This window comes from Hyperolius riggenbachi, chromosome 2, assembly GCF_040937935.1.
Source record: "Hyperolius riggenbachi isolate aHypRig1 chromosome 2, aHypRig1.pri, whole genome shotgun sequence".
NCBI classification, from domain to species: domain Eukaryota; kingdom Metazoa; phylum Chordata; class Amphibia; order Anura; family Hyperoliidae; genus Hyperolius; species Hyperolius riggenbachi.
In genome coordinates, this window is record NC_090647.1 from 484,350,858 (window position 1) to 484,365,902 (window position 15,045).

At 44.9% G+C, this 15,045-nt stretch overlaps 1 protein-coding gene across 2 annotated transcripts in view; it reads right to left on the minus strand.

The window, feature by feature from the left end:
- Window positions 1–15,045, minus strand: part of SSH2 (slingshot protein phosphatase 2) — a 302,262-nt gene that overhangs the window by 177,483 nt on the left and 109,734 nt on the right. The gene's annotated exons all lie outside the window — the stretch shown is intronic.

Consider the following 15,045-nt stretch of genomic DNA (forward strand, 5'->3'; position numbering starts at 1 on the left):
ATCTCTACAACTACAGTCTCCAGGCATATCCGTCTCCTTGAGTACAGCTCCCCCTTTCGTTATGTTACCCATCATCAGATTACATGAATATAGAGGGCGCTCTAATCATAGAAACGGGCACAACTGAAGACTGTAGATCACTGATGGAGCCTGAAGAGATGAGCCACTCCTACGTTCTGCTACTCTGCATGGTGGGTTACGTCTGGCTACCTATATTATTATTATTTTTTTATTACTATTATTTAGTATTTATATAAGGGCCGACATATTACGCAGCGCTGTACAGTGTATATATATATATATATTGTCTTGTCACTAACTGTCCCTCAAAGGAGCTCACAATCTAATCCCTACCATTGCCATATATCTATATTATGTAGTGCAAGTACTGTAGTCTAGGGCCAATTTTAGGGGGAGCCAATTAACTTATCCGTATGTTTTTGGAATGTGGAAGGAAACCGGAGTGCCCGGAGGAAACCCACGCAGACACGGAGAGAACATACAAACTCTTTGCAGATAGTGCTCTGGCTGGGATTCGAACCAGGGACCCAGCGCTGCAAGGCGAGAGAGCTAACCACTACGCCACCGTGCTGCCTACCTATACTGCGGGGGTCCTTCTGGCTACCTGGCCTCTTTAACTTCCTATAATGGCTACCTATACTGGGGGGGGGGGGGAGGAGGCTCCTTCTAGCTACCTATAGGGGGGGGGGCTCTGGCTACTTATCCCCTTTAAGTACCTAGACTGAGGATCACATCTGGCTACCTATATGTGGGGGAGGGGGGCTACTTCTGGCTACCTATACTGAGAGTGACTATGGCTCCTTTTTGGTACTGTACAGGAAAGTAATGCAGGTCTCTGAATGACAACAGTGCTCTTGCTGTTAGCTACGTAGGGTTGTGAAACTCTGCGAGGCTGAGAGAAACACAGCTGATTACAGGGAAGAGATCAGTTCAATAGTTCAAGATTTGTCTGTATGGAAGCTGAATGACAATAAAACACACTTGTAATGTATTCAAGTCAAAATCTTAAAGGCAGATATTAAAAACTTTAAGCACAAAATAAAACAATGGGATTCCAGGAAAGTCCTGTGTAGGGATAGGACTATAGATGCAATTGTTTATCTCATCACTTTATTTTCACTTCAGATTTGCTTGAAGCATGCCTTGAGTAAATGATTTGCTTTTTGCATGTTTTATTGTTATTGCTATAAGGATGTATGGTCACACTTTAGCACAAGGACAATCTAGTATAATAGAGGTAACTAAAGCGAGCATTTTCTCCCACAGTGCCATTTCCCACATAAATGCAAATCCTGAGCACTGCTGCACACCACGTACCACCAGGAGAAGCTCTACCGCCGGTTAAGTGCTTCTCAGTTTAGACCCACATTTTTAGCAACACTGAGGGGGCTGCAGTTGCTGCGGAAAACTTGAATCGGCTGGCAGTGCGCGATGGAACATGTAGTTTTCAACTTTGATAGACTGCAGACTGTATCCCATGCCATTTTGAGGACGCTGCAATTTAATGCATGAAGTCAATACTGGATGAATGGCTCATCAGCAATGGTTTAATGCTGGCACCAAAAAATTATAAATATATAGGAAGCAATAGGAAGAAGTGAGGCAACTCATTAAAGGAGAAATATAATGAAACATTTTAAAATGTAAAGGAATATTAAAAGTCATTAAAACATATTTTTTTAACTTACCTGGGGCTACTTGCAGCCCCTGTGAAGTCTTCCTGTGCCCACAACGTCCTCCTGATCCCCTCCAGCCAGCAGCAGCGACCCCTGCAAAAGTGGCCGTTGCCGGCTACTGCGCGGCCCCGAGCGGCACACACCCTGATTGCACTCTCGCTGCTAGGAGCACTCTGCGAAGGCGCAGCGACAATTTCCACATACTGAGCATGTGCAGAGCGCTCCCAGCATCAGGATATGCATGGCTGGAGGCCACGCATGCACAGTAGCTGGTAACTCGCGAGAGCAGGCCAGCTTTGTGGGGGTCGCTGCTGCTGGCCGGAGGGGATCAGGAGGACGTTGTGGGCACAGGAGGACTTCACATGGACTGCAAGAAGCCCCAGGTAAGTTAAAATCATTTTTTTTTTTGACTTATAAATTCCTTTAACATCCATGTGTATAAGATGTACATTTCTCCCAGAGTAAAATTCACTATAAATAACTTTACGCCTATGTTGCTGTCAATTACAGTAGGTAATTGGGTGACATTGCTGGGCCAGGCTGCACACATGCATGTCAGCTGTGCAGCTCACCATGCGCTGTGTTGCTATGCGGGAAGACGACCGAGGGACAACGAGCAGTGCCAGTGTGATGTCACGTGGCGGGCGGAGGATCGGCGGATCAGTGTTGCTGGGGTTGAGTAGATCCGTCCGGCAGATCGCTCGCGAGTTAGGGCCGTCAGCTGCCGTATACACATCTAATTATCGGCTGAGGAAGTCGTTATAAGCCGACTTAAGGCCTCTTGCACACTGCATGCATTTCCGATTCAGATTCGGCTTTTTAATCGGTTTTTACATAGTTACATACATAGTAACTATGTAAAAACCGATTAAAAAGCGGAATCTGAATCGGAAATGCATGCAGTGTGCAAGAGGCCTAAGGGCTCGTTTCCACTATCGCGAATCCGCATGCGTCCAACGCATGCAGATTGCAGATTTGCACATGTAATGCAAGTGGATGGGCCTGTTTCCACTGTAGCGTTGTTGAGGTGCGTTTTTTTCAGCGGTGAAAAAACGCACAAAAGAGCCGCAGAATTCGCCTGCGAGTGGAATGCATGCGAATCGCATGCAATGTATTTAATAGGGAAATCGCATGCGGTTTCCCCTTGCGTTTTTTGCCGCGAATTCGCATAGGGACGGATGTAAATTCACACAGGCAGTGACATGGTTAAAATCGCACATACCCTCACCTATGCGAATTAATTAGCGGTAAAAAACGCATGGGGAATCGCATCCGCATGCGATTTCATCAGCGGTGGAATCCAGGCGATTCTGCACCGCAATAGTGGAAACGAGCCCTGAGTCAGACATGTGTAGGAGGATTCAGATGGAAAAAAAAACAAGTGTGATTATTGCACAAAGTCAAGTTAATTTAGGAAATTAAAAAGCAAACAAAGCATATTGGTCCAGTCATTGTCATTATAATGTTCAGTGCAGCCAGGGGCACTAAAAACAAGTCACCCCCAGTGTCGCTCCACACCTCTGCACAATAGCAGCCAATAAGCACCCATTGTGTGTTCATTATTAGGCTGGGCAGGTCTACCTGAGCACTCCAGTGTCTGAATAGCTCAGCATTATGTGGCATGAAAAGATATGACATGCTGCCAGCTTCTACATTCCCCCTGCCAGATATGGTGCTAAATCCCCTTTGTGGCGTGAGGTAAACGAGCCGGTTGTAATTTACAGTCAGAGGATAGAAGTGAAAGGGAACAAGAACTCCCCACACAGGAAGCCAGAGTGAGAGATTTATATCAGGCCAGTAATTGGATCTAAATAAGACAATTACGCTGACATACTATTTCATATTCTTCCTGCCATGTGAGACTGCAGCCTGAAATAAATGCAATCACTCCAAACAAATAGGAAATCAGCTAAGAGAAAACACCACAGGAAGCCACTGGGTACCAATTACAGCAGTGTTTCCATAGAAAAGAAAGGAAATGTCATCAGAAGTAATGGCAATCATTATAATTGACTAATATTGTCCGCCTACAGACAAGTGCAAGCCAACAGATATACAACACCGTCTGCTCTATCAGATTAGGGTCAGTAATAAATAGGCTATCAGAGGGGCTGACTTAAAGGATACCTCAGTACCGTAGTTGTGACGTAGTATGGAAACGCAGAGCGCTCCCGGTGGCGGGTGCGCGATCAAGGATGTGCATCGCCGGGCAGTGCCTGTACAGGTCTTCACCAGCCTTCCCGACCAGGAAGTAGCTTTGGAGTTTGCAGTTTATACACTACTAAGTATTCTAAATGATTTTACAGAGCAGGCTGTGAACTTTTGAACTGTCCTCTGCAGGGGAAAAAAAAAACAGTGCCAGACACTTGATATAATAAGTTTCAGAAGACAGAGCTCTCTGCGACTTTAAAAGTCGTTGAGCTCAATGGCTCTTTTGCATAGATAACAACTGGAGTTTGCTAACTCTTCCTGTCCTGGAAACCAGGGCTGTGGAGTCGGAGTCGAGGAGTTGGAGTCGGAGCAATTTTGGGCACCCGGAGTCGGAGTTGGAGTTGGATGATTTTTGTACAAAATCCACAGCCCTGTTAACTATTAGACTCAGGGCTCGTTTCCACTAGTGCGGTGCGGAATCGCCTGCATTCCACCGCGGACGGAATCGCATGCGGGTGCGATTCCGCATGCGTTTTTGCTGCGATTTCGCATGCGATTCCGCATAGGTAAGGCTGTATGCGAATTTAACCATGTCACTGCCTGTGTAAAACAACATTAATACCTATGCGAAATCGCATGCGATTTCGCGTCAAAAAACGCATGGTCACCCCACATGCGATTTTCCTATTAGTTACATTAGCGGCAGATTTCTGCCGCACCAAAAAACGCTGCCACAGCCGCACAAGTGGAAACAGCCCCATCCACTTACATTGCCTATGCGAATCCGCGTGCAGTGCCCGCATGCGGATTCGCTATAGTGGAAACGAGCCCTCATGCTTCATACACACTTGAGATAAAAGTCTTTGGAAAAGGCAAGATCACAGACCAATCTTACCACCCTTCATGTAGTATGAGAGCCATACCTACACAGTCTATTCTATTGAGCTGAACTCCCCATCAGATAAAATCTTTGCAAGATGCTGCACACAAAGATGCTGTACACACTCAAAAGATCATTATCTGCAAAAGATCTGTTCCTGCAAAATATCCATTCCTGCAAAATGCATTCATAGTCTATGACCTAGGTTCTCAACATGTGGTACGTGTACCCCAGGGGGTACTTCTGATGGTTCCAGGGGGTACTGAGGCTTGATATACTTAACCAAGAACAACAAATTTAGAGTTTTAGAAAATGATAAATCTTATTTAACCCCCTTGGCGGTATGAAAAATACCGCCAGGGGGAAGCGCAACAGTTTTTTTTAATTTTTTTTTTTTTTTTATCATGTAGCGAGCCGAGGGCTCGCTACATGATAGCCGCTGCTCAGCGGCATCCCCCCAGCCCCGCCGATCGCCTCCGGCGATAGGCGATCAGGAAATCCCGTTCAAAGAACGGGATTTCCTGGAGGGCTTCCCCCGTCGCCATGGCGACGGGGCGGGATGACGTCACCGACGTCAGCGACGTCGGGACGTCATTGGGAGACCCGATCCACCCCTCGGCGCTGCCTGGCACTGATTGGCCAGGCAGCGCTCGGGGTCTGGGGGGGGGGGGGGGCCGCGCGCCGCACCGGATAGCGGCGATCGGGCGCGCGGCGGCGGCGATCGGGGTGCTGGCGCAGCTAGCAAAGTGCTAGCTGCGTCCAGCAAAAAAAAAATTAAGCAAATCGGCCCAGCAGGGCCTGAGCGGCACCCTCCGGCGGCTTACCCCGTGTCACACACGGGGTTACCGCTAAGGAGGTTAAACACCAAATTAGGTGTTTTAGCTAATTAAAAGAAATAGTAAATGGAAATTATTTTGAACCAATTATTATGTACTATGATTAAATATACATTTGTCAAGGGGTACTTGTGATAATGTTTACTATACTAGGGGGTACTTGGTAAGTATAAGTATAGGGTTTTCAAAAGGGTACATACCAATAAAATGTTGAGACACACTGGTCTATGAGATCTGCAGATCATCATACACACTTGGTTTAACAGACTTCATCTGCATATCTGGCAATCATCTGCAGATCTGAAAATCCATCCTGGTGGATCTGATCTGCAGATGATCTGCAGATGATTGTCTGTTAAACCAAGTGTGTATGATGATCTGCAGATCTCATAGACTATGAATGCATTTTGCAGAAATGGATATTTTGCAGGAACAGATCTTTTGCAGATAATGATCTTTTGAGTGTGTACGGGCATCTTTGTGTGCAGCATCTTGCAAAGATTTTATCTGATGGGGAGTGCAGCTCCATAGAATAGACTGTGTAGAGTATGGCTCTCATACTACATGAAGGGTGGTAAGATTGGTCTGTGATCTTGCCTTTTCCAAAGACTTTTATCTCAAGTGTGTATGAAGCATAAGGAGTCCAAGTCGAGGAGTCGGAGCCATTTTGGGTACCCGGAGTCGGAGTTGGAGTCGGAGTCGTGGTTTCATAAACCGAGGAGTCGGAGTCGGAACATTTTTGTACCGACTCCACAGCCCTGCTGGAAACAATATTAGACTTAGGTTTCTTCTCCTAATGTTTTATTTCTTAGCTGTACTACACATACAAATCATTATATCATAATTTTTTTTTACTTTAGTGTCTATTTAAAGGTGCCCATACACACATCAATTTTCCCATTCCAATCCCTGCAGATTCGATCACTCTGATCAAATCGAATGGAAATAGATTCCTTTAAATATCCGATCAATCAAATTTTAGTAGCTTTTGATCAAAAATATTGATTGGAAAGTCTAGGTCGATTGGCGGTAGATCGACAGCCCATAGCGTTGCAGTGCTCTGAACTCTCGTCACTCATGGTTAGCATTGCCCCACACCCTAGTTGCTAGTGCTTTCAATGGATGATTCCCATAACCCCGCCCCCCCACCACACACACACACACACTGTATGCTGCTGTGCCCATCTCAATGTACAGCTTACGTTTGTCAAGTAATGTCTGTCTATGTAATAATGCATATGCCATGTGTGCTACAACCAATTCCGGGTACGACTATCTGCGTACTTGGTGAATAAAGTCAATTCTAATTCTGCACTGCATCGAACAGTGCAACACTGCGGTTCAATCGAATGTCAGATGGAATCTATTAAAAAGTGATGTGTTGAGTGTTGGAGGAATCGATTCCTTTCAGAAAGGAATGGATTGTTTTGAAACAATGGATGGAAATCTGCATGTGCATGCCGGCTTCAGGCTCTGTCCATACTAGGTTATGAAATGGTCTGACTCAGTAGGGCAGAAGCATAAGCATAGGATCTATTTACAGTTGGCACTTAAAGCGGAACGAGAAGTCCCGATCAGTATCATTTTTCCAAGACAAGTAACATTTGCGCTTTTCTCTTGGCCAAATTCAAAGCAGTGCTCAGTAGGCAGTAGCAGAGTTAGGGAATCTTGCCCAAGGACTCCTTGCTGAATAGGTGCTGGCATATTGAAGAGGAAGAGCCAAGTTTCAAACCCAGGTCTCCTGTGTCAGAGGTGGACTATTACACTACCCAGCCACTCCCAGATACAGGAAGTGGATGCTGACGGGTGAAATAAAAGCCTATGAGAATTGAGTGTGTCTCTTCTCACTAGGCAGTTTACCGCACCGCTTAACCATGTTGCTGCAGCTGCTCAGATCACCATTTCTCCTGCCGCCCGGGACAAGCACTGCAATACCATTGGGAACCCTGGCAGAACACGCTGCTGGTGCAAAATAATTCTCATACAACTCTATGGGCCTGTTCACAGGAACTGATTGCATTATTCTAACTCCCTGCTTGCAGAGTTTGTATTAAAGTCTATGTCCAGCTTCCATTGCAGATAGCAGTCATTATAACGCGAGTTATGCAACTGACCACTGTGAAACCACCTAGCCTGAAACAAGCCAATAGGAGTGCCAACACTCTGCATGGGCACGGGGAGCACATTTTAGATGAGGGGAGACACACCTGAGCGGGGGGGGGGGGGGGGTCTGTCAGCTGTCCCAAAGTCTACTGCCACACACCCAACCGACTCCCTTTCGAATGTGATCTTTCCATCTGAAGCTTTTGATAGATTTCATCGATTTTGTCTGGAAATTAATCTAAATTATGATCTAGCAGCCATGTTGCGGCATCGATCTCCAGCAGATTTGATCATAATGATCAATCATTGCCGGGGAAAATAGACAAATATAATGGTTTCTGATATATATATATATATATATATATATATATACATACGTATACACATATACATATACACACACACACGGTTGTCCCCTCCAATCCTATAATGACCTTCGCCTTACTGCTCCACACATTTCCCACTCCCATGCGCGCCTGCAGGATTTCTCAAGAGCTGCCCCCACCCTCTGGAATGCCCTTCCACCGCCCATCAGACTTGCTCCCTCCTTCAACACATTGAAGCAAGCCCTCAAAACCCACCTTTTAAGATGACCTACCCACCCCCTACCACACAGTAACTCTACTGAATATTTATTTCACAGCCCCACCTATTGTTTCCACCCACCCCCTTAGATTGTAAGCCTCTGTCAGGGTCCTCCCTTCCCTAGTGTAATCTACAGGATCCTGTCCTATGACAGCCTGTACTTGTATTACTGGACCTACCTAACCAGCCCATATCGCATGATCATGTATTTTGTACAATTTGCCTTGCATTACTTTGTATGTCTGTCATCCTTGTATAACTGTATTTGTATTTATTGTCCAACGCTGCGTAATATGTTGGCGCTTTATAAATACAATAAATAATAATAATAATACTCTGGTCTTTTTCAAATCAGAACACAGAATAGCGACACCAAGATCCAAATATAGTGCAGTATGTAAGAATGATTGAGTAATAAACTATACTCACAAAGCAGGATTACCTCAAAGGCAACCACTGTAAAGGCAGGTGGGGAGATTAGACCTGACCCCACTCAGGATTAAGAAGTCGCTCTCCATAGAAGGGAAAAACAGAGGTAACCCCCCTCCACCAGGGGTGGACTTAATATAGCGTTGTATGGATACAGAGGCACCAAAAGGATAAAAGCTAAAAAGTTTAAAACATGAGGAGACAGTGGTGGACTTACAGTACCTTCTCCCAGCAGACACAAAAATTGCCAATGTATTTGTCAAATATAAGTTTATTTACGTACTTGGGGGGGGGCAATGCAACGCATTTCGCAGGTTTGATCCGACTTCATCAGGCATTAGCAATGGAGCAATAACATACCGTATGTGGTCATCAATAACATTTGCGTCTGCTTGGAGGAGGCAAGTCCACCACTGCCTCCTCGTTTTAAACTTTTTAGATACTTTTATACTTTTAGCGTCTCTGTGTCCATACTATGCTTCTTCAAATGTTACAATCAGAAAAATTGAGAATTCTTGAAAAGAAATATAAAAAAACTGTATGGAGTGTGGCCACCCGTTAACAGAGACAACGTTTCCTCCCTGTGTCCGGAGGCTGTGCACAGCAGCACTATGCTGAGTATATGTTCTCCTCCAGTAGTGCGCTGTCACCGGTGTAGTATTTATGGTTTATAGTCAAACACTGTCCTCCTGAAGACACAGCATAACTACGTCCCAATGTCTCTCCAGCCAAGACAAATAATGAGGGGCTGGGAAAGGTTTCTGTTTGCATTTTCTGAAGTTCATTCACTCTATAGTTCACATACGGGTGCTACGATGTAACGGAGGCTATATAATGCGCTGTAACACACTGCAATTGTAAGCGTATGTAAAATTCAGGGTAGGATCACACTAGGCAGTGCAGGAAAGTTAGCATTTTGGTGCATATACGTTTTTAGTGCGTTTTCGTGTTGTTTTTGTTCCGCACATGCGTTTTTCTTGAGCTTTGCGTGCGTTTTAATGCGTTTGCGGATTGCATATGCGTTTTGTATGCGTTTTTATTCATTTTTTTCACATCACTAGGAAGTCAACAAGAAGCAGAAATACATCAAACTTTTTTTTACTGCATTAAAAACGCATACAAAATGTATAAAAAACGACTAAACACAATACCTGTGCGTCACCATTGACTTTCATTATGTGCGTTTTAGATGCGTTTTAGAAAAATATGCAGCAAGACCAGAGTTTTTAAAAACACACATTGCAGAATGCAAACATTTGCCTTTTTCATTCGGCCCATTAATTTGCATTGTGCGTTTTCGCTGCGTTTTCTGCAACGCTAGCGTTTCTGCCTAGTGTGCTCCTACCCTCAGAGCGAATCCGGTGCGATGTGTTCCAAAGAACTTCACTGTCCCAAAGAGGAGCATGCAGCGTGGTACAGTATAACGCGAGTGTTAACAGTGGCAGTGAAGCATACTTTTCATTGACTATATGCTTCACTGTATGCGATGCAACATGTGCAAAACGTGCGGCGGGTCTTTTCCCTTCATTCATTCATTGTGTTCCTGTTTTTATAGGGAATGCAACACAGTTCTCTGCTGTACATTTTACCCTTGTGTTGCATCGCTGTACAATGCAACACATTACAAACTTCCAGCTCATTGTTTTAAAGGACCACTTCAGTGAAAAAAAGTAGGCAGTTCAAATCTGAGAGAACCGACAGGTTTTGCACTAACCCATCTCCTCATTCTCGTGTTTTTCTTCTGTTTTCAAAAATATTTCCTCAACGACAGTTTAACTGCCAAAATAGTAAGATACCAGCCTCCCTACTCACTTGCACAATATTTCCTCTAGCAACTACCATTGGGGAAATGTTTTTTAAAAACAAACAAAACCCTGAGGGATCGTTTCCACTATAGCGAATCCGCATGCAAGCACTGCATGCGGATTCGCATAGACAATACAAGTGGATGGGATTGTTTCCACTTGTGCGTCGTGCGGGTGCGTTTTGGTGTGCGGGGGAAATCTGCACGGCAGAGCCGTCAGATTTCGCGTGCGGCAGGAATGCGGGCGAATCGCCCGCAATGCTTTTAATAGGGAAATCGCATGCGGCTTTGTCATGCTGTTTTCCCCGCGATTTCGCGTGCAATTTCGCTTGTAATGCTATTGAAATCTACACAGGCGGTGACATGGTTAAATTCGCCTGCTTCTTAGCCATGCGAAATTGCATGCGAAATCGTGGGGAAACCCGCATGCGGATGCGGTGGAATCCAGGCGATTCTGCACTGCAACAGTGGAAACGAGCCCTGAGAATTCCCCATGAGGATATGGACAAGTCCAAAACCTGTTGGTTCTGTTAGATTTTAACTACTTATTTTTTTCCTCACTGGAGTGGTCCTTTAAATGGGGCATTCCAATGTATAAGCACTGTATTGCAGGGAATTGTAGGAGTGTACTGCTTTTGTGCAACAAAATTCAATGTATAAAGTATGTGAGAGCTGTAATGCAGTTGGAAGAGCCTTGCAGTATAATAACACAGCCACCTGCACTGCATAGAAACTGAAAGATTCTAGAAACTGCTGGGTTCTACCACCAGGTGGTGTAACTTGACAAGGCTTAACTAAATAACAAGGAAAAGAGATAACAAGTCTAGTTCCAATATGAAATACCATTTTACAAGCACGTGGGATTGCCATATTTGGTGGTAACACAGCAGGGGCTTGCTTAGAGCCCGATCACATGGGTTTTTGCAGGTGGTGCGCTTATTCCATGCAGCCGAGAAGAAAAGCGCTTAGAATCGGATCCTGTTGGTTCCCGTCATTTGGTTTTGAGCCCCATAGGTCAGTGTTCCCCAACCCTGTCCTCAGGGCCCACCAACAGTGCATGTTTTGTGGAAATCCACAGAGGTTGTTAATCATTCCTGCTGAGACACTAAGCGGTTTGTGGTTTTCTGCAAAACATGTACTGTAGGTGGGCCTTGAGGATAGGGTTGGGGAACTCTGCCATAGGAGACACGGTACTTCCTGAGAGACAAGTCTGACTAGATCTAGTCAGAGCTGGAAGGTATCGTTGTTATGCTGGGAACACACGTTTCGTTTTTCCGCTCGATAGATGCGTTCGAATGATAAATTCCGTCTTCAAACCCTGGTCTCCCGTGTCAGAGGCAGATCCTTCAACCATTATTTGTCATCAGCTATTTTATTATTAGTCTAGTTTAGTATATATTATAGTGTAGTAGTCTGCTATATTATTATTAATATTCATAGGAACATTTGTATAGCACTTTTCTCCTGTCGGACTCAAAGCACTCAAGAGCAGCAGCCTCTGGGACACCCTGCAGTGTTAGGGAGTATTGCACTTCACCAGTACTCTATCCAGTTACTACAGCATATACACAGTATAGTGTATTTACTATGCACTATACTATATTATTATTAGTCTAGTATACAATACTGAAATAAGAAGAGACAAGTTTCAAACCCTGCACACTATCCAGCCACTTGAAGTACAACCCAGTGACACACACACACACACACACACACACACACAGAAAGTCGAAGAGCTGGAGCAATTTTGGGTACCTGGAGTCGGAGTCAGAGGTTTCATTAACTTGAAGAGTCCGAGTCAGATGAGTTTTGCCTGGTAGCTATTAGACTAAGGAGTTAGAGTAGGAGTAATTTTGGGTACCTGGGCCCATATGCAATTAACTTTTTCTCTTGAGTTATCTCTTAGGAGATCATTTTCATATTCTCTTTAAAATAACTTTTAAGCAATTTACAATTGAACTGAAGTACCTAAAAGTTGGTGAAAAAGTATTATCAAAATTATTTTGAGTATTTTATTGCTTGCTGGGGGTTTAAAAGGAATTTTATGACAAGGTGTAAAAATATCACCTAAGAGAAAAAGTGAATTGCATATGAGCCCAGGAGTCTGTGGTTCCACTGCGCGCGTTTCCAGCCGCGTTTTGGAAACGCGTGCAGGTGGCCGACACGCACGACATCAGACAGAGCATAGAGTGCACTGTCTGATGTTCACACTGCATGCGTTCCGGACCTGTGCGGTCCGGGAACGCATGCTGCACGCATTTTTTGCCAAAACGCGTGGCTGTCCCATTCACTTTTCAGTGATGGGATCAGCCACGCAACGCATACAAACGCGGAAGGCGTGCGTTCGTACGCGATGCGTTCCGCATGCGTGCCCGTCCGGGTTTGTAATGTGAACGCGGCCTTAAAGTTGGATGATCAGGGGAAACCGATATCAGCCACAATTTTCCAACAAGGCACAAGTGGTCACTGCAGGGCATGCATAGATATGAAAAAGGACAGACAGCCTGGTAACAAGGTCCTGAATTCAGTATGTATTTTAAAGGGCACTTTTTAAACAGATTAGAGGAATTCCAGTCATAGGCGGGTTACAAACGTAGAACCAGTGGAGGCCAACTGAAAGTATAAAGTGTGGCTCTTTATTTCTTAGTAATGTGTGATACATGTCACAGCTAATCAGTGATATTTTTATAGGTTTCGTTAATGGTGCCAAAACAGCACCAAGCTTTCATGACCACTAGAGGGCAGGCAAGCTCAGCACATGGATGCACAAGATTGCACAAATCATTGTACTGTTCTTTATACCACAGCACCAATATTACCTACAGTGGCATCAGTGAATATAACAGCACACCATACACAGCTTTTATTTTTGTTAGATTTTCAATTGTTTACCTGGTGATCACCTTGCAACAGTGGATATTATATTCGATTTTAACTGAAACCTAATTAAAATAACATTTGTACTTCCTGAGGCAGAACAAAGCTAGGTGACCACCAAATAAGGCAAGACACAAAGCAATTTATATTGCGCTTTTCTCCTGGCATACTCAAAGCGCCAGAGCTGCAGCCACTAGGGCGCGCTCTATAGGCAGTAATGCCAGAAGCTCACTAGGAGCGATTTCTAATCACTAGTGATATGAAAAAGCTCTTGCTAATGCAATGCTATGGGGGATTTTTATAAAATGACATCGCTCAAGTGGGATCACACCCATAGTATTACAATAGCAAGAGTCTTCAAATCGCAAAACGCTCAGAAAATTGCTCCTAGTGGGTTTCTGGCCTAACAGTGTTAGGGAGTCTTGCCCAACGTCTCCTGATGCTGACTTACTGAACAGGAAGAGCCGAGATTATACACTGTCCCCCTTTTGATGGGCCCTCTGTCCCAGGAACTCCCGAGCAATAGTATCCTTCCCATAAATATGGCTGGATGTGCAAATCCACACTCAATATAAAACCCATCAGAGTTGATAAAGGCCATTATTTTTTTATTGTATTTATAAAGCACCAACATATTACACAGCTTTGGACATTAGTTAAGGTTATAGACAATATTTATGGGCTACATACAGCAATACGACAATACAGGAATACAAGAAAGACCAGATCACACAACACAGTATGAGTACAAGGTAATGCTTAGTCAGTCACTGGATGGAGCAAGGAGATTAGGCAAGTTGAGTTCACTCAAATGCATAGTATGGGGTGCACAGTAATGGAGGTGCATGATCAGGTAGGACACAAAAGGAGGAGGACCATGCCCAAAGGCTTACAATCTAGAGGGAGAGGTAGGGACACGAAAGGTAGGGGACCAGAGTTCAGCTGCGGGTTTAGAGCACTAGTGAGGGGTGGTAGGCCAGACTGAAAGGGTGGGTTTCGAGGGCCTTCTTGAAAGTGTTGAAGGAGGGAGCTGCCCTAATGGGTGTAGGTAGAAAGTTCCATAGTGTTGGAGCAGCTCTTGAAAAGTCTTGGAGGCGTGCATGGGACTGGGTGATGCGGGGGGCGGTCAGGCGAAGTTCATTGGAGGAGCGGAGTGAGCAGCTAGGTGTGTACCTCTGAGTAAGATCGAAAATGTAGGTTGGATAGGTTTTGTGGAGATTTGTAGGTCAGACACGTTATCTTGAATCTGATTCTGTACTGGATAGGAAGCCAGTGGAGGGATTCACAGAGGGGAGCTGCTGTGGTGGAGCGATGGGAGGAGTGGATAATTCTGGCTGCCGCATTCATGACGGACTGCAGCGGGGCAATTCGGGTCATAGGGAGACCAGAAAGAAGGGTGTTGCAGTAGTCAAGGTGGGAAATTATGAGGGCATGTATGAGGAGTTTGGTGGTGATGTTACAAATTTGGATATTGCAGGACTTTGTGAGGTTTTGGATGTGGAGAGTGAAGGAGAGTGCGGAGTCCAGGATGACACCCAGACAGGATTGAGAGGTAGGGCGAATGGTAGTGTGGTTAACAGTCACATGCACATCTGGGATGGCCGGGTGTGAAGATCACGAATTACGTTTTGTCCAGATTTAGTTTCAGGAACCTAGTGGACATCCAGCAGGAGATGGCAGGAG